Raw genomic sequence first — 19,527 nt, forward strand, 5'->3', positions numbered from 1 at the left:
CACGGTAGGCGTCGCGTCGATTTCTCCTTGGAAGTCGGGCGGCGTTGTCCTTGCGAGGCCGTGCGTCTAAATTTTGGTCTCACGGCAGGCGTCGCGTCGATTTCTCCTTGGAAGTCGGGCGGCGTTGCCCTTGCGAGGCCGTGCGTCAAAGTTTCGCACTCACGGTAGGCGTCGCGTCGATTTCTCCTTGGAAGTCGGGCGGCTTTGTCCTTGCGAGGTTGTGCGTCGAAGTCTCGATCGTCCCGAGGGCGTCGCGTTGATCAGCGTCGGGGTGCGGCGTTTTTTCTCGCCGCGAAACAAGCTGTGCGTCGAAATTTTCGGCGCACGGAGTGTCCACGTGAAAGGAAGAAGTCTTTTTGGTCCTGAGACTTCAAGGAACAGGAGGCAAGCTCTATCCAAGCCCTTGGAGAGCACTTTCACAGCCAGACAAGAGTTCAGCAAGGCAGCAGGGCAACAGCAAGACAGCAGTCCTTTGGAGAAAGCAGACAGGTGAGTCCTTTGAGCAGCCAGGCAGTTCTTCTTGGCAGGATGTAGTTTCTGGTTCAGGTTTCTTCTCCAGCAAGTGTCTGATGAGGTAGGGCAGAGGCCCTGTTTTATACTAAGTTGTGCCTTTGAAGTGGGGGTGATTTCAAAGAGTCTCTAAGAAATGCACCAAGTTCCCTTTCAGCTCAATCCTGTCTGCCAGAGTCCCAGTAGGGGGTGTGGCAGTCCTTTGTGTGAGGGCAGGCCCTCCACCCTCCCAGCCCAGGAAGACCCATTCAAAATGCAGATGTATGCAAGTGAGGCTGAGTACCCTGTGTTTGGGGTGTGTCTGAGTGAATGCACAAGGAGCTGTCAACTAAACCTAGCCAGACGTGGATTGAAGGGCACAACAAGTTTTTAGTGCAAAGAAATGCTCACTTTCTAAAAGTGGCATTTCTAGAATGGTAATGTTAAATCCGACTTCACCAGTCAGCAGGACTTTATATTACCATTCTGGCCATACTAAATATGACCTTCCTGCTCCTTTCAGATCAGCAGCTGCCACTTCAACAGTGTATGAGGGCAGCCCCAATGTTAGCCTATGAAGGGAGCAGGCCTCACAGTAGTGTAAAAACGAATTTAGGAGTTTTACACTACTAGGACATATAACTACACAGGTACATGTCCTGCCTTTTACCTACACAGCACCCTGCTCTAGGGGTTACCTAGGGCACACATTAGGGATGACTTATATGTAGAAAAAGGGGAGTTCTAGGCTTGGCAAGTACTTTTAAATGCCAAGTCGAAGTGGCAGTGAAACTGCACACACAGGCCTTGCAATGGCAGGCCTGAGACAAGGTTAAGGGGCTACTGAGGTGGGTGGCACAACCAGTGCTGCAGGCCCACTAGTAGCATTTAATCTACATGCCCTAGGCACAGGTAGTGCACTCTACTAGGGACTTACAGGTAAATTAAATAGTCAATCATGGATAAACCAATCAATAGTACAATTTACACAGAGAGCATATGCACTTTAGCACTGGTTAGCAGTGGTAAAGTGCTCAGAGGTCAAAAGCCAACAACAACAGGTCAGAAAAAATAGGAGGAAGGAGGCAAAAAGTTTGGGGATGTCCCTGTCAAAAAGCCAGGTCCAACATGACCCCCCACCAGCCTAAAGCCAGGGGAGAACAATCACTATCCTGATGTACTTCCCTGTTTGAGGCGACAGAACAAGGACCCAGGCCCACAACAGCAGGGGCATGCTCCAGTTCTTCGCCTTCCTGACTCCAATGGGATCCCTCTGTCCATACTCTCAGGGCCCACTAAGCCCATCCATGGGGAACCTTTCTCCTTTCCTGCGGATCCCATCTGTGCAGCACCTAACCTTACTTTGCTCACAGATGTATCCCAGGAGCAGGATAGTACCCCCATGACCAACATAGTGGTGTTGCCCACTCTACCCCTGGGGTGTGACACTTGTCCCCTCCCCAGGGATAACTCTGTCCACCCGGACAGCAAGCCACAGTGATTACTGACAGCTGCCAGGGATGAGAGCCAGGCCCCAGGCCTCTCAAAGCTCTCCAACCACTGTGGCTGTGGAGAGTGGGGGGCGGTAGCCCCAGGTGCTGGGCACCCTTTAACCACTCTCCCCTCCACCAGGTCAGGGATGACAGCCTGAACCTGGTCCTCCCCTCTGGGGCTTTGTACCCTCCCTCCTGGAGCGGTACCCCCAGAGTCCAACATGGCCAGGGGGCTTACAGAAGTCGCCCTGTACCATTCCTCCACCAGTGCAGGGCTGTTAACCTGCCACTGGCCCTCCAACCTGGGGTCTGTACCTTCAGGTTGGACTAGGGCCCGGGGTGAGGCTTCCCTCCCCCTGCCCTCCCTTCTGGGGTCCAGCACCCTCCAACTAGGAGTGGCCTCCTCAGAAGACAACATGGTAGGGGCACTGTTATCAGTAGCCCCTCCCTCCAGGTCCGGGGGGACACCCTGAACCTGGTCTTCCAGCCCAGGGTCTGTACCCTCAGACTGGATCACCGCCTGGCAAACCAGGACTTCCTGGGAGGCACACCTACCCCCCACCAGGTCAGAGTTTAACCTCTGCACCTGCCCATTCAACTCAGAGTCACCACCCTGAAGTTGAACAATTGCCTGGCACGCCAGGACTTCCTGGAGGGCACACTGACCCTCCACCAGGTCAGAGTTTAACCTCTGCACCTGACCATTCAACTCAGAGTCACCACCCTGAAGTTGAACAATTGCCTGGCGCACCAGGACTTTCTGGGAGGCACACCTACCTCCCACCAGGTCAGAGTTTAACCTCTGAGCCTGGTTCTCCAACCCAGGGTCACCACCCTGAGGTTGGGCAATTGCCTGGCACGCCAGGACTTTCTGGGGGGCACACCTACCCCCCACCAGGTCAGAGTTTAACCTCTGAACCTGGTCATCCAACCCAGAGTCAACACCCTGAGGTTGGACAATTGCCTGGCACAGTAGGGCTTCTTGGGAGGCACACCTACCTCCCACCAGGTCAGAGTTTAACCTCTGAACCTGGGTATCCAACCCAGAGTCAGCACTCTGAAGTTGAACAATTGCCTGGCACGCCAGGACTTCCTGGAGGGCACACTGACCCTCCACCAGGTCAGAGTTTAACCTCTGAACCTGGTTCTCCAACCTAGGGTCACCATCCTGAGGTTGGACAACTGCCTGGTACACCAGGGCTTTCTGGGGGGCACACCTACCCCCCACCAGGTCAGAGGTTAACCTCTGAACCTGGATATCCAACCCAGAGTCACCACCCTGAGGTTGAACCATTGCCTGGCAGGCCAGGACTTTCAGGGAGGCACACCTACCTCCCACCAGGTCAGAGTTTAACCTCTGAGCCTGGTTCTCCAACCCAGGGTCACCACCCTGAGGTTGAACCATTGCCTGGTATACCAGGACTTTCTGGGGGGCACACCTACCCCCCACCAGGTCAGAGTTTGACCTCTGAACCGGGTTAGCCAACCCAGAGTCACCACCCTGAGGTTGGGCAATTGCCTGCACCCCAGGACTTTCTGGGAGGCACACCTACCTCCCACCAGGTCAGAGTTTAACCTCTGAACCTGGCCATCCAACCCAGAGTCGACACCCTGAGGTTGGACAACTGCCTGGCACGCCAGGACTTTCTGGGGGGCACACCTACCCCCCACCAGGTCAGAGTTTGACCTCTTCACCTGGTAAGCCAACCCAGAGTCACCACCCTGAGGTTGAGCCATTGCCTGGCATTCCAGGACTTTCTGGGGGGCACATCTACCCCCCACCAGGTCAAAGTTTAACCTCTGAACCTGGCCATCCAACCCAGAGTCGACACCCTGAGGTTGGACAACTGCCTGGCACGCCAGGACTTTCTGGGGGGCACATCTACCCCCCACCAGGTCAAAGTTTAACCTCTGAACCCGGTTATCCAACCCAGAGTCACCACCCTGAGGTTGAATCTTTGCCTGGCATGCCAGGACTTCCTGGGGGGCACTCTCACCCCCCACAAGGGACACGCCGTCCCCAAGGGCCACACAAGAGTCTGGTTGGCGCAGGTCTCCCGACCTCTGCCCATCCGGCAGAGTCTGGGTTTCCCCCAAACCAGAAACGGTCTCACCTGGGTCATTCCTGGGGGGCTCTGCTCTCAGAGCTGACCCCTGACTTTTAAGATCCTCCACTGGGGTCTGCCACCCCCTCTCAACCCTATGTCTGGACTTCTGCACCCCCTCACTAGGAGTGGTACTGCCAGACACCAGAACTGTTGGGATGCTGTCTACAGTCATCCCCCCAAGTTCTTCTGACACTGCGGGGCTTCCTTCAAAAGGTGGCCCTACGGTACAGGTTAGGCTCTGAGACCTACCTGGGACACTACAATCCTCTCCCACCTCACTTGGTCGGGAACCACCTAGACCACTCCCTTCAGGAGCACCCCCAAATGCCTCTTCAGACTCTCTGGTACTCACCCAAAAGTCTGCCTCCACTGTAAGTTCCCTGGGGTCAGAGAACTCACACTCCACCTGGTGTTGGCGTAGCTCTGGAAAATAAGGACCAGACATATGCTCTCCAGCAATTACATCACTCTGCCCTTCACATGTATTAACCACAGTACCCTTCACCCAACCACCTAGTAACTCAGCCTTGGAAAAGCACTCTACATCACCCTCTTGAGACTGGTGAGACAGTTTCTGTCTGTCCCTGACACTCAACCCAAACTCTTCTGGGATGTCTCTACACTCTATATCCAGGACGTCCACCAGGGGGGAACCCTTTTCTCTGTCACTCTCTGCTAGAGTCAGTAAAGTGTCCCTCCCCCCAGTAGGAATATGACTCCCTGTGCCAGTTCCCCAATCCTTCTCAGGGACCCTGTGCATAACGGGAGCTACCTCATACCCTTGAACTGCCTGGGGTGTGTCAACTCCCTTCTTCAAGTTGGGCACCACATCTCTGGGCTTGTGCCCTTCTTCAGCAGTACTAGATGCAAGATTTTTGCTGCCACCATCTGAACTGGACTCAGCCCTTCCGGCCTCCAGTTTCAGCTCTTTACAGCTCAGCTCTTGAGCTGCAATCTTTTCTTCTTCCAGGGCTAAGAGACTTGCTGCCTCAGCCCTTTCAATAAACTCATCTAGCTCTTCCATCCACCGTGCTTGAGCCATGAGCCATTCCTTTTTCACTGGGTCTCTTTCCTCATCTGAGTCGTCGTCCTCCTCCTCTGAGGGGTACTTAGTCATTTGGTTTCTTGCTGCCTCTCTCTCTGCCCATCTGTCTTCCTCCCAGACTATGTAGGCATGTAGCATCTCTGCTTTAGTAGATTTCTTTGCTACAGTAAGGCCACATTCTCTGCAAAGCTTCCTTAGGTCCGCCTTAGTGAGGTGGTCAGTAGGCAAAAAGAATAAGTAGGTAAGCGATCCCATTCTGATAGGATCTTACCAGCAAAAACCAAAATCCAAAGTCCAAAATATCAATAGTATATCCAGGAGGACATCAGAGACCAAAAGTCAAAAAAGAGATAAAAAATCAAGTTGACCTTCAACTGTGGGTAGGTAGTGAAATACTTAGCTACTGTATGTCACTGCACAAACACAAGTCCTATCCTCACCGCTGATCACCAATGTTAGAAATGGGGTTTTTGGTTGGCAGTTAGGTTGCCCTCTGTCCAAGCAAGAACCCTCACTCTAGTCAGGGTAAGTCACACACAATCCAAAATCAGCCTGTGCTCACCCTCCGGTAGCTTGGCACGAGCAGTCAGGCTTAACTTAGAAGGCAATGTGTAAAGCATTTGTGCAATAAATCATACAACACCATAGTATAACACCACAAAAATACACCACACAGTGTTTAGAAAAATATAGAATATTTATCTGGGTAATTGTAGGTCAAAACGATCAAAGTTGCAATACGAATTTGTAAAGATATCACTGAAAAGTGATATTAAGAGTCTTTAAGTCTTTAAAAAGCAATAAAGTGTCTTTCAAGCACAGAGTACCTGGTTTCTGGTGGGAAATCTCCTCAGAGGGCCACAGGAGAAGAGATGCGTGGAAAAAGGGGTGTGTGCGTCGTTTTCCGCTCAGCACACACAGACTTGCGTCGTTCTTTTCCACGCGGGGAAGTCGGGCGTCGTTTTCCGGCGCGCAGACAGTCTCTTTTTGTGGATCGCGAGGATTACCAGATGTCCCGGGTCTGTGCGTGGATTCTCCTGCTTATTTTCCGGCTGCGCGTCGTTCTGCGGGGCTGCGCGTCGAAGTTTCGATCTCACGGTAGGCGTCGCGTCGATTTCTCCTTGGAAGTCGGGCGGCGTTGTCCTTGCGAGGCCGTGCGTCGAATTTTTGGTCTCACGGCAGGCGTCGCGTCGATTTCTCCTTGGAAGTCGGGCGGCGTTGCCCTTGCGAGGCCGTGCGTCAAAGTTTCGCACTCACGGTAGGCGTCGCGTCGATTTCTCCTTGGAAGTCGGGCGGCTTTGTCCTTGCGAGGTTGTGCGTCGAAGTCTCGATCGTCCCGAGGGCGTCGCGTTGATCAGCGTCGGGGTGCGGCGTTTTTTCTCGCCGCGAAACAAGCTGTGCGTCGAAATTTTCGGCGCACGGAGTGTCCACGTGAAAGGAAGAAGTCTTTTTGGTCCTGAGACTTCAAGGAACAGGAGGCAAGCTCTATCCAAGCCCTTGGAGAGCACTTTCACAGCCAGACAAGAGTTCAGCAAGGCAGCAGGGCAACAGCAAGACAGCAGTCCTTTGGAGAAAGCAGACAGGTGAGTCCTTTGAGCAGCCAGGCAGTTCTTCTTGGCAGGATGTAGTTTCTGGTTCAGGTTTCTTCTCCAGCAAGTGTCTGATGAGGTAGGGCAGAGGCCCTGTTTTATACTAAGTTGTGCCTTTGAAGTGGGGGTGATTTCAAAGAGTCTCTAAGAAATGCACCAAGTTCCCTTTCAGCTCAATCCTGTCTGCCAGAGTCCCAGTAGGGGGTGTGGCAGTCCTTTGTGTGAGGGCAGGCCCTCCACCCTCCCAGCCCAGGAAGACCCATTCAAAATGCAGATGTATGCAAGTGAGGCTGAGTACCCTGTGTTTGGGGTGTGTCTGAGTGAATGCACAAGGAGCTGTCAACTAAACCTAGCCAGACGTGGATTGAAGGGCACAACAAGTTTTTAGTGCAAAGAAATGCTCACTTTCTAAAAGTGGCATTTCTAGAATGGTAATATTAAATCCGACTTCACCAGTCAGCAGGACTTTATATTACCATTCTGGCCATACTAAATATGACCTTCCTGCTCCTTTCAGATCAGCAGCTGCCACTTCAACAGTGTATGAGGGCAGCCCCAATGTTAGCCTATGAAGGGAGCAGGCCTCACAGTAGTGTAAAAATGAATTTAGGAGTTTTACACTACTAGGACATATAACTACACAGGTACATGTCCTGCCTTTTACCTACACAGCACCCTGCTCTAGGGGTTACCTAGGGCACACATTAGGGATGACTTATATGTAGAAAAAGGGGAGTTCTAGGCTTGGCAAGTACTTTTAAATGCCAAGTCGAAGTGGCAGTGAAACTGCACACACAGGCCTTGCAATGGCAGGCCTGAGACAAGGTTAAGGGGCTACTGAGGTGGGTGGCACAACCAGTGCTGCAGGCCCACTAGTAGCATTTAATCTACATGCCCTAGGCACAGGTAGTGCACTCTAGTAGGGACTTACAGGTAAATTAAATAGTCAATCATGGATAAACCAATCAATAGTACAATTTACACAGAGAGCATATGCACTTTAGCACTGGTTAGCAGTGGTAAAGTGCTCAGAGGTCAAAAGCCAACAACAACAGGTCAGAAAAAATAGGAGGAAGGAGGCAAAAAGTTTGGGGATGTCCCTGTCAAAAAGCCAGGTCCAACAGTTAACCACTACACTATAGGCTTCCACCTTCCTCACTACTATTTCCATTAAGCAAAATTATATGCAAAATTTAAAAGTCAGGTAACAACTGTTTATCACTAACTGAGAGCCTGACTTAGGATTTGATTAACAATATTATGTCCATTCAAGAGGTGGAGGACATTACCCCTGCTCTCTTCATGGGCTACCATCTGAAAAAATTAGAGATGACTGCTGGCCAAGTGTCATCTTTGTACCTTGAAAGGAAAAAACATAATAACAGTTCCCTTCAATATGAAAACAATTTGATCTGCTGACATTTGCGATGGCCCCTCACCAAACTGTAAAATGTTCTGCTTTTTCAAAAGCAAACTCCATTTCTGAAAAACAAAACACTAACTCTCTCGGTGCAAGACTCAACATTTGTATTTTTCTGTCCCTTAACAACAGGTTTACTGGTGGTGATTGACAGGTAAAAATGACTTTTCATAGCTCACTCTAAATAGGGTGGAAAGTGTAATGCCCTTAGTCCTTCAACAGGGCTGTTGGAGGAAGCTTTCCATTTATTGAGCCAATGGGTGCTCCATTTGACTGAAAGCATACAATCTACCCATCACTAAAAGGAGGTGCACAGGCTGAGAGTTTGATGGACAGGGCACTTTGTCTCATTTGCAATGAAGTACCCTGTCCACCAAAGCCTAAATCAGTACAACAATCAGGCAATTACACCTTCCAACTGAGCTTTTTTCACCACCTCCACAGATATCGCATTTGTGCATTAAACTCAAATTATCCTGCTCTACCATGCTGGTATTTGTGTTAATATCCTGCTCCTTCTATACCTTGCCTTCCCCAGGACTACTCGCAAACACAACATATTGTTGTGAGGTTATTCTAGTGGCTTTTTATGGGCATGTTCCTTTAGCCATAGATCTGCAGTTTGTGCCCTTTAACTCAGTCAATCAATCATTCAATCAGATATTTGTATAGCACGACTTATCACCTAGGTAGTCTCATGGCAATGGTTAGGGGGATTCAGATTAGTCAAAGAGCCAGGTCTTTTTTTGAACTGAGCCAGCAAGGGGGACTGCCTGAGGTGAATCAGCAGCGTGTTCCAGGTCTGTGCAGTGAGGTAGGAAAAGGATCTTTCTCAAGCCATGTTCTTCTGGATCCTGGGAGTGATGCAAGAGCCAGTTGAGCAGAGCGGAGTCCCCTAGGGAGTGCATAGAAGGAGAGGCAGTGGTTGAGGTAGGCAGGTCCGATGTGCAGGGATTTTTAAGCATGTGTCAGGATTTATTTTTATTAATTTTATTTTCTAAGCAGAAGTTTCACTCTGCGGTGATGTTTTAGTTCTTTTATCTCACACACTCTTAGCCTAGGAACTGTTTTAATTCTTCTTAGCCCAATATTCCTGTTCTGTACTTTGCTCAAGGCTTTACCTGGTATTGTTGTCAGTACAAAGAGGAACACCACAATCTCTACCACTTCACGAGAAGCATGTGTGTTCTTACATTTTATTATAAAACATCCTTCTGCCTCCTGTATGTTAGAGGGAGAGTTCCAGCCAGAAAAGTGCAACCACATGTTGTTGCCTCATTGCAGCTGTCTGCTGAGACTTGATGTTATTGCTGCCTACATGAGAGAGGACCCTTAGTAGATCAACAGCCCTCTTTGCTACTACCATATCTAGGTATGGGGGATGGTATCTTCCTGAGGGTCTAGAAGGGCGGATTAGGGCTAACACTGCTGTGCTCTAGTAGTGCTTTCGTGGCCTAGGTAGGAATTCCAACACTTAGCATTCTGACACATTGGTGGGACTTTTCTTATGTTTCACTTTCTTTGGCACCACATTGCAATTATTATGTTTTATCATCCTAATCATTGCAGTATATACAATTTTATCTAGAACGTGGTTAATTCAATAAAATATATTGAATACATTTCTGCTACTGTTTGTTTTTGCATGTGTGAGCCGAATGTTACTGAGAGAAAAGGATGAGATCTGTTACACCACGATTTCTCTGAGAAATCAAAATGTCATGCACACAGCTGCTACAAATTACTGCCACTTTCAGGTGATGGTGAGGTACTGCTAGCTGGACAGAAGGGTTAGACCGACAGTTGTCACATGGGGCCAGATGTATGAAATTCCAAGTTTGCGACTCGCAAATTGTGAGTCTGAGCGACTCACAATTTGCGACTCGCAAACCTGGATGCAGGATGGTGTCCCTGACACCATCTGCGAGTCGCAAGGGGGTCGCAAAGGCCCACCTCATTAATATTAATGAGGTGGGTCGCAATTTGCGACCCCCTTCCGAGTCGCAGCACTCACAGGGATGGTGGCCTGCTGGAGACAGCAGACCACCATGTCTGTGACTGCTTTTAAATAAAGCAGTTTTTTTGTTGTTGTATTGCAGCCCGTTTTCCTTCAAGGAAAACGAGTTGCAATACAAACGAAAAAATTAAATGTTTTTGTTTCATTTTCTCAGAGCAGGCAGTGGTCCATAGGACCACTGCCTGCTCTGAAAAAATGTTTGCAGGGCCATTCACAAAGGGGAAGGGGTCCCATGGGGACCCCTTCCTTTTTGCGCATGGGTTACCACCAGTGTGACACTGGTGGTAATTGCGAATTGCTTTGCGACCGCGTTAGCGGTCACAAAGCAATTCTGCATCGCGATGCGAATCGCAAATAGGAAGGGGAACACCCCTTCTTATTTGCGACTCACATTCACATTTTGCGTGTCGGTAACCAGGTTACCGACTCGCAAAATTGGAATGGGCATCGCAATGTGCTTTTTGCATGTTACAAACAGCGAAATTCGCTGTTTGCGCCATTCAAAAAGTTTCGTACATCTGGTCCATGGTGTGGAATTGGACTCTGTTCCCCAAAACCTGGTGGTACTGCCAGTGGAATCCAGCACTCTCATTAGTATAATGAGAGCCAACACAATAATAGCACTCTAGTTATTACCACTCACTCACACTTCATTCTTGCCCTTCGATCACACACTGATGCAATCATTGTGTTGTTCTGCTTATATATTCCCATTGCATTTCATATTATTACATATTCATTTTTCATAAAACATTTTTCATGGACATGTGCATATGCTGCTTTTACTGTTCTTATTATAGCTTGATAGTGCATCACTTGTATATATATATATATATATATATACACACATGTGTGTGTGTGTGTGTGTGTGCGTGTGTGTGTGTATGTGCATGCCTATTCATATGAATTATAATGTATGAGTGTTATAGGTGACACTGCAGCAATGTTAATATGCTTAGGCTTGCATTTATCATGAGGCCTTCCTGGGACGTTTGGTTTGTGTGAGCTGAGCCGCAAAAATACTCAGTGAAGACTATTATTAGCTAACTTGGGAATACCATAGCCAAGACAGAAACCTGGGAGGGACCTTCTCAAATTACAGAAAAACTGGTGTGTTGTTTGACGGAGTAATGTAGGCTAGAGGCCACTTCAAGAAACAAAGACAGTCATGTTTGGAGTTAAAACAGCTTAGTTAGGCAATAAAAGGGAAAGGTTGGTGAGCAATGACTAGTTACATAATGCAGTGCAATGAATTTCTGAAACACTGTCTTAATGTTCAATTCCTTTCAATATGTTGCTTTCATTTACACTATATTGTTTGTCTTCACAATGACATCTATTCACATTATCTGTGCTACATTAGAATACTGATTTTAATTAAGTTATAAAATATATCTTTAGTGTGGGATCTTCTGTGTCTTTATCTATGGTGCAAGGTTAAAACTCACTAACAAATACATAGGTTTTCCACAACTGAATGTTGCCCAGAATGCGCAATCCTCATGTAATATGTATGTGATTTGTGGGTTACGCTCCACTAGGTTTCCTGTCTCAAGTTGGTAAGTTGGACCTAAGCATGTAATTGACTAGAGGGTGTAGAGAATTGAAGACTGGGGCAGTTTTTTAATAAGATTTCAGAAGACTTGAAACAAAATGTATCAACACCTCATCCCAGTTTTAGGTTAAGTATTAACCATGTTAACTACCCACAAACACTAAGGGGGTCATTACGACCCCGGCGGTCGGTGCTATAGTGGAGGTATTACCGCCAACAGGCTGGCGGTACCTACCTCCACTATTATGACATTGGCGGTTTGGCCAAAGCCAAACCATTAAGTCAACACACTGACCGCCACGGCGCTAATGACCAATGGGCTGGAGACTTCAGTCTCCAGCCCGGCGGCTGTCACTAGGCCATCAGTAGGCCGCCCATGGCATTTTGACCCCGTCCACCGCCATGGATTCCGTGGTTTCTGTAGCACCACGGAAACCATGGTGGTAGGAACTATCAGCGCCAGGGAATTCCTTCCCTGGCACTGATAGGGGTCTTCCCCTCCCTCCTTCCCATCCCCACAGTCCAGACGCACTTACACGACACAACATGCACGTACACACACACCCACTCATGCACACACGCATTGCACATGTATGCACACATTCAAACACAGTCACACACACTCCCCCCCACACACACAACACCCCCCCACCCCACTCTCCTGTTGGAGGCACCGACTTACCTGCTTGCAGGAGATCCTCCGGCAGGATATGGAACGCGGCGCTGCGGCCAGCAGCAGTGTCCGCCAGAAAAACACAGCCAGGCCGTATCATGGAACATGATACGTAAGGAGGTGTTTTGCTGGCATGGCGCTGCTGCTGGCAGCAGCGCCACATTACCATCGTCTGCTGCCATGACCGTAGACGGAATTCCGACAGCCTTCTGACAGAATTCTGCCTACGGTCATAATTAGTCATAATGAGGTCCTAAATGCCAAACAGATTGCTGTCAAAGCAAAAACTTCACATTTCATTTTTATTCTATTTCTTTCTGCCTATGAAAAGTTTAACTAGTACAATAAAAATTAATTTCTTACAGAACATTTTGATCATCCAAATTCCGCACTTCACTTCACAGCAATCTCAGAAAGCTTTGCAGCAACTGAAGCTCTTTGCACTGACGTTGTCTCATTCTCATACATCATAGCTACAACAAAGTTGTAGGAGTTTGCATCTTACCCAGTAGGACAATGACCACTACCCCACACCTCACACCAGAGAGCCTATCTTCCCTTCAATACAAGTGTACAGCATTCTCCTTGTCCTTCAGAGCAAACATTACCATCATCTATTTTTGTGAGAAAACAGGGATGATTGCAGAGCCCCCTGACTTTTTGCCCCCCATTCTTTACCTTTTGTTGGTGTTTTCCTGACTCTGATGGTGCCCTGGGTACTGCTAACCAGTCCCAGGGCCTGTGCTCTGTATAAAATGAGCATGCAAATTAGGCTAATTATAATTGGATAAGTCAACCTACCTGTAAGTCCCTAGTGTATGGTAGGGAATGTAGGTTTAGGGACCTCAGCATAGGTGGTGCACCCATAGGTGCACTGTTGAGGTACCGAGTGTCATTTTAAATGCAGGCCTGCCTTGCTGGCTGCTTTTTAAAAGTAGTTCCAAAGTCTTAAACTACCTTATCTGTACACATAAGTTACCCCAAGGTGTGTCCTATGAGCCCCTTAGGCTGGGTGCCATGTAACTATAAGAAGGGACCTTATAAAAATAGTTTTATAAGCCCCGATGAGGTAAAACAGCCAAATTAATTTTCCCTCATTGTAGTGAATTGCCTCCATAGGCTAGAATGGGGAGACTTTATTTGAATTTATAAAGGCCCCTTAAGTATCAGATACCTCATGTTTGGTATCAAATTAATTGTCATAATAAGTCCCACAACTTAACATTGTTGTCATTTTAAAGATAAAATTATAATCTATTTTTATAAATTGGTGTTGGATTTTGTATTGTGTTTTGTGTTTTACTTATTTACTTTGTTGTGATTTTTAAATGCTTCACACATATGTCTCCTAAGTTAAGGCTTGTTGCTCGTTGCCAAACTACCAAGGTTTGAGCTAGGTTTAATTTTTTGAGACCTAAGTGGAGGTTAGTGGCCTGTTGCTAAGTGTAGGTACTTACCTGCCCTTACCAATAATCCATTTTCCAACAATTGTTCAATGGACAAATGGGTTCAAGAGCTTGTTCCAATCATTGACCTACTTCCTACCTTTAAAACACAATCTTCAACCTTAAACTTAGTAATGAATAATAGCACACCATCACTTCCCGTCTTCACTTTCACCACTCATTAATCAACACCTATCTCACATCAGTCCACCAAGATCCAATATATGATCACTCTTTATAACCCCCAATATTTTTTCATCATCATATAATGACTTGATGTACATGATAATCAATATTCCATCTGTAGCTGTGCCCCACACAATAATTTCCATCTGTAAGAAGAAACAATCTTCTGAATGTTTCACAGAGTTCCTTCACCAAGTCTTCAAAGAACATATCCTACTTTTGCACAATGCATCATTTGACCGCTTTAACTGCACCACTCAGATACACATTAATTGCTGGCTAGGTACCCTCACCCACAATTTTCTCAGTCATGGCATTGGCCTCAGACCTTACTCTTGAAACCAAAATGAGAGCTCTCATACACCAATGGCACAAATGTAAAATGACCTCAACTTTAGAGGAATATAAGTAAGTATTATGCACAAATCCAGTGTCTTCTACAATGTTAACTTTGCTTACTTTAAAACTTCATCACATCCATCCAACCACATCCCCCAGTGATTTGCTCTATCCATATAGTCGTTCCTCCCCCCAAACCCAATAATCACAGTTCCAACCCTATTTTGCAATGACTGTGCTACTTATTTCTCAAACGTAATCTCAAACACCAGAGGTAATCCTAATGTACTACTCTCTGACCGAACCCTTTCCCTTTCAAAACTGTACACCCCAATCCTAGCAGGCTTACCATACAAAATTCACAGCAGCCTCACCTAGCTTCCCTTTCTTGTGACCCTTTCATCTCCCAGATCAATAGACCTTTGTAGCTAATTGTCAATGCTCTGCTATGCCTTAACTTTCTTTACAACGTTTACTTCCTTCAAATAGCCAGTAGTTGTACCCCTACTCAAAACACCTAATGCTGATTCTCCTCTCCAGTCAACTTTCTATCAACAACTACCCTTCTTTTCAGATATTTGCAGGATTGGCATTTAATTCCTCTCACTATACCTATCCATCAACAAACTGTTTGAGCCCCAACACTCATGCTTCCATACCCTCCCCCAGCTCTGACACATGTATCTAAATTCATCACCACTGTTTGTCCCAGTTCTCTATTTACCATTGGCATGCTTGTAGACTAGGATAGAGACTTAACTACTATTACAAATAGTCAGCAAATAGAAAGAAATCTAAAGAATAATTAATGAAGGAAAACCTTCAACCAAAACTTCCAAAGTACCAAAACTCATATCTATCTTTAAGCATGTCTACTTCAAAGCACAGTAAACATAAACTGATCAAAAACATAATAAATATGTTCATTAAAAAGCAACACTGACTAAACAACAGCTAATTTTGCCTGGAAAATAATACACACCAAACTCTATGTTTTTTCATTATTCGATTATACCTTTTCAATGTTCCGTTCCACAAAAAAACACACACAATAAAATGTACAGTTTTTAAGTGGTTGGGTTTCTTCAACAATCCTCCTAAACAACCATTAATAAATTCAAAATATTTCAAAAATAAAAGAGTGTTTAAAAAAATGCAGGTCAAAAATTAAATCCATGTAGTAGAAATACCCCCTAAAACCTGAAGAATAAAATAAGAGAAAAGTGTTAAACATCTTAAATATAAAAGAATCTCAAATAATTGCATTAAACCAAAACCCTAAAAAATGGGGATGCAAGGAACAAAACAACCTTGATAGAAGCTTTCATCTGTCCTGTAAAATAAACAGAAAACACATCCCAACCCCATCTCAAAAACATATTGTAGGAAGCAGGCTCTTTTTATAGTATACCAAAAAAGAGGTATGCCTTGTAAAGAGTCCAGGAATCCCATTAGAAGTGGACAGAGCTTTCTTTAAAAATCCAAGTGCTCTATTTGTGGTAGTGTGGACGTGCAGCTTATGCTAATCAAAGCAGGGTGTTAGACATGTGTTGCATATACACACAGTCAAAACATGACACACTCAATAAGGAGATCCACACCAATTTAGAAAAATAAAACTTATTTTTATATATTTTTAACAACAAAAAATTTGTTATTGGGTAAGTACTTTTTAAGTTATCAGTTTTGAAGTATACAGCAAATACACTTGCAGTGACTTTAATGCGGTAATGTTATCCATTGGGAAAAGAAGCATATACTGCATGGGGGTACTTGGCAATAACTTACAGGACTGTTCTTGTCAGGAAGGTAAGTATGGGGCAAGGCTAAAGGCAACACTAACAGGTCACTTCGGGAGGCACTGGGGCATCTGGGTGCGGAGGTTCCTTAAAGTGTTGGGTATCCCATTCACTTTAATGGTAAATGGTCCTGTGAAAAAGAGGCTGCAAGTAGGAACTGGGTGACCAGTTGGAGTAAACCCAAAGGGAGATCAGGTCTCAAGGGTCTTGGGCCAAGAGAGCCACCATCAGTCCACAGGAACTCAGGCTGGGGGTGCCTGTGCAGTGGTGCTTTGTCCAACACAGTTGCGACGTGAAGACTCCTTGTGGTTCTTGGTTCCTGTACAAAAGAGGCTGCAGATGGCAACTTAGAGACCAATATTCCAAACCCAAGGTGGGGTTCAGCTCTGGAAGGTTTCAGGACCTTGTTGGCACCATTGGCCAACTTCGACTAAGGCAGGGAGGCTAGGGTGCAATGATGCTTTTTGTTTTTTTCCACTGTCCTTGGCTCTCACGGTTGTTCTTGGGTGCCTATAGGGTGCAGGGGAGTAGCTCTGCTACTCTGTGGGAAATGCTGGTGGTTCCTTGAAGTGCTGTCAGTCCTCCCAGGCTTTTGGTGGCAGAGCAGCTGCAGGATGAGTCAACTTTGGAGCTGTTATCAAGGATAACAGGCAGAGTGACAGGGTTGGGGCCAAGTCCATTGCTGCTCCCCAGTTCTTGCTTTTGCACCTCTTCAGTGTCCTCCTTCTTCTTAGGTTTGTAGAATCTGAATTCCTGGTATCAAGTTGTCACCTAGATGTTCATTTCTGGGGTGCTGAGGGGATTGAAGGGCATACTTGATGAGCTACTTACCTTTGGGGTCACTACACCCCATATAAGACTACTTCCTGAGGGAAGTAGGCATAACCCTGTTCCAGAGCTCCTAATTCTGCCATCACCAAGATGGCGGAAGTTTCCTAGTGTGGGTCACATGAGACAGTTCACCTTAGGTGTATGACTGGCTTTGTCGCGCCGCGCGGTGCGGCGCGAGCCGAGAGCTCGACTTCTGCCGGGCCTTCGGCTCGGGCCGCGCACCGCGTTATTAAGACGCGGCGCGCCCCCAGCCTCTCCTGCGCGTTTCGAGGCCCCAGATTTGCTTGGGGCCTCGTTCTTCCTTCTGCCTTTCACTGTCCCAGGGGTCTCTGAACCCTCTTACCTGTTTTTCTTCGTTTCTTTGTCCTTTCTTCTTTTTGCAGTCTGTTGTGTGCCTTTCTTTATGTCTTTTCCTCCTTCCCAGATTCCTGTGCTTTCCCAGCATTCCTTGTTCCCTATTCTCTATGGTTCCTCTACTATTCTGTTCTATATATTGTTTCCCTATCTAAGATGGTGTCCTTTTACTTCCTGTGGGTCACTTCCTGTTTTTTGGTATATAAGGGCTGTGTTTTTCCTCTTTCTTTGCGCTGCAACACTTTCTGCTCAGTTGGTGTCTTCGCTCCTGATTTCCTTGCCTTTTGGTTTTGGACTCAGCATTCTGTGTTTTCTGATTTTTGCTCCTTTTGGATTCCTGTTTGTTTGTTCTTGTTTTTCTCCAGGACTTTTCCTGTTTGGAGGTTTTTCCCCTTTGGAAGGGGTTTTTCCCTCTGGCGCTACTTTCTGAAGGGCACGGTCTGTTCTTGGTGTCTCCATTGCCTACAGCACCGTGGCTACCAGAAAGAGTCGCCCCTTTTTGGGCCAAAGCCGAACATTGAAGATTCACGCCACCAGATCTGCAAATTCCAGGCGCAAGCAGCACGTGAGTCGTGACAGATTGCAGCGCTTAACCATTCCGACGTCCTCAAACACCATGGATAATACAGTGGCGGCTGCTGCAGATCCGGAGCAATCTCTGTTAACCACGATTCAGCAACAAGCCCAGGAATTGCAACAACTACGTAATGAAAATGCTGCGTTACGACAGGCTTTGGCCCTCCGCACCAGTGATGTTCCGACAATCTCCGCTTCTACCCCTTGTTTCTCTGGTGAACCAACCAAGCTTCGCGAGTTCTTGGATGCTTTAACGGTGTATTTCGCCTTCCGACCTACTCAATTCTCCCACGACAGGACCAAGGTGGGTTATCTTATCAGTGCCTTATCCGGTCCAGCCTTGGCCTGGGCAACCCCGATGGTGTCCTCCAACGACCCTGTATTGTCAGACTATTCCGCCTTTGTGAGTCGCTTCAAACAAATGTTTAGCCGTCCTGGATTGGAAGCCTCCGCTGAAGAAGCCTTGTGCGACATCCAACAAGGCTCCCAAGACGTCCTGCAATATATAACCCGTTTTCGTCAGCTGGCGGCAGAGACCACTTGGGTGGAACGTACTCTGGTAACATTATTTCGTAGAGGACTCAAAGAAGAAATAAAGGATGAACTAGTGCATTCTACCAGAGCGGAAGATCTTCGTGGCCTGATGGATCAAGCACTGTCCATCGAATATCGTCTTCAGGAACGGAGATCGGAAAAGAAAAGGAGTAGAGGGTTTACCCAGCCAAGTAGCTCACGTGCATACCTGCAGCGTTCCGAGGAACCTCGCACTCCTGCTAGAGACATCGAAGGGGAACCCATGCAGGTGGATACTACCCGAGGTCCGCTCTCTGCTAGTGAACGAGAAGACAGACGCAAGAGAGGGTTGTGCCTGTATTGTGGTTCTGCTGGTCACATACTCCGTACCTGTCCAGTACGTCCGTCCAGACCTTCGGGAAACGCCACCTCCCGTCCTCTGTAAGAAGGGAGGGGACGGGATCTACAGCTATACCTTCCATCAGCTCCTTTAATGACAATACAACTGCCTTGTTCATCTTTCCTGTCCTGTTACAACTTCCTGACGGTCATCAAGAAAAGACTATGGCATTACTAGACTGTGGTGCTAGTGGTATATACATGGACAAGACATGGGCTGCTGCTAACCTAGTTCCTACTCAAGCAAAAGAAGTACCCGAACAGGTACACACTGTGGATGGATCTTTGATATCCTCTGGTCCTGTAGACACCACTACCCTGATGTTAAGTCTACAGGTGGGAAACCATCAACAACACATCTCCTTCGATCTTATTACGTCCCCTAACCATACCATCATTCTTGGAATTCCGTGGCTCATTAGACATAACCCATATATAAATTGGGTTACCCGGACAGTCTCTTTGTCTTCGCAATTTTGTCATGAGAACTGTTTTACTTCCGACAAGTATTGGTCTCCGAAAAGATCCTTAGCTACTGAAGGTGCCACTGGTATGTCCATTAATACGGTCCAAGGGGTCCCAGACCACTATTTGGAGTTTCAGGATATTTTCCAAAAACCGTCAAAACCTGTGCTACCTCCACATCGAGAATATGATTGTGCAATTCCATTAGAACCCGGCACAATTGTTCCTTTT

This window comes from Pleurodeles waltl, chromosome 12, assembly GCF_031143425.1.
Source record: "Pleurodeles waltl isolate 20211129_DDA chromosome 12, aPleWal1.hap1.20221129, whole genome shotgun sequence".
NCBI lineage: Eukaryota > Metazoa > Chordata > Amphibia > Caudata > Salamandridae > Pleurodeles > Pleurodeles waltl.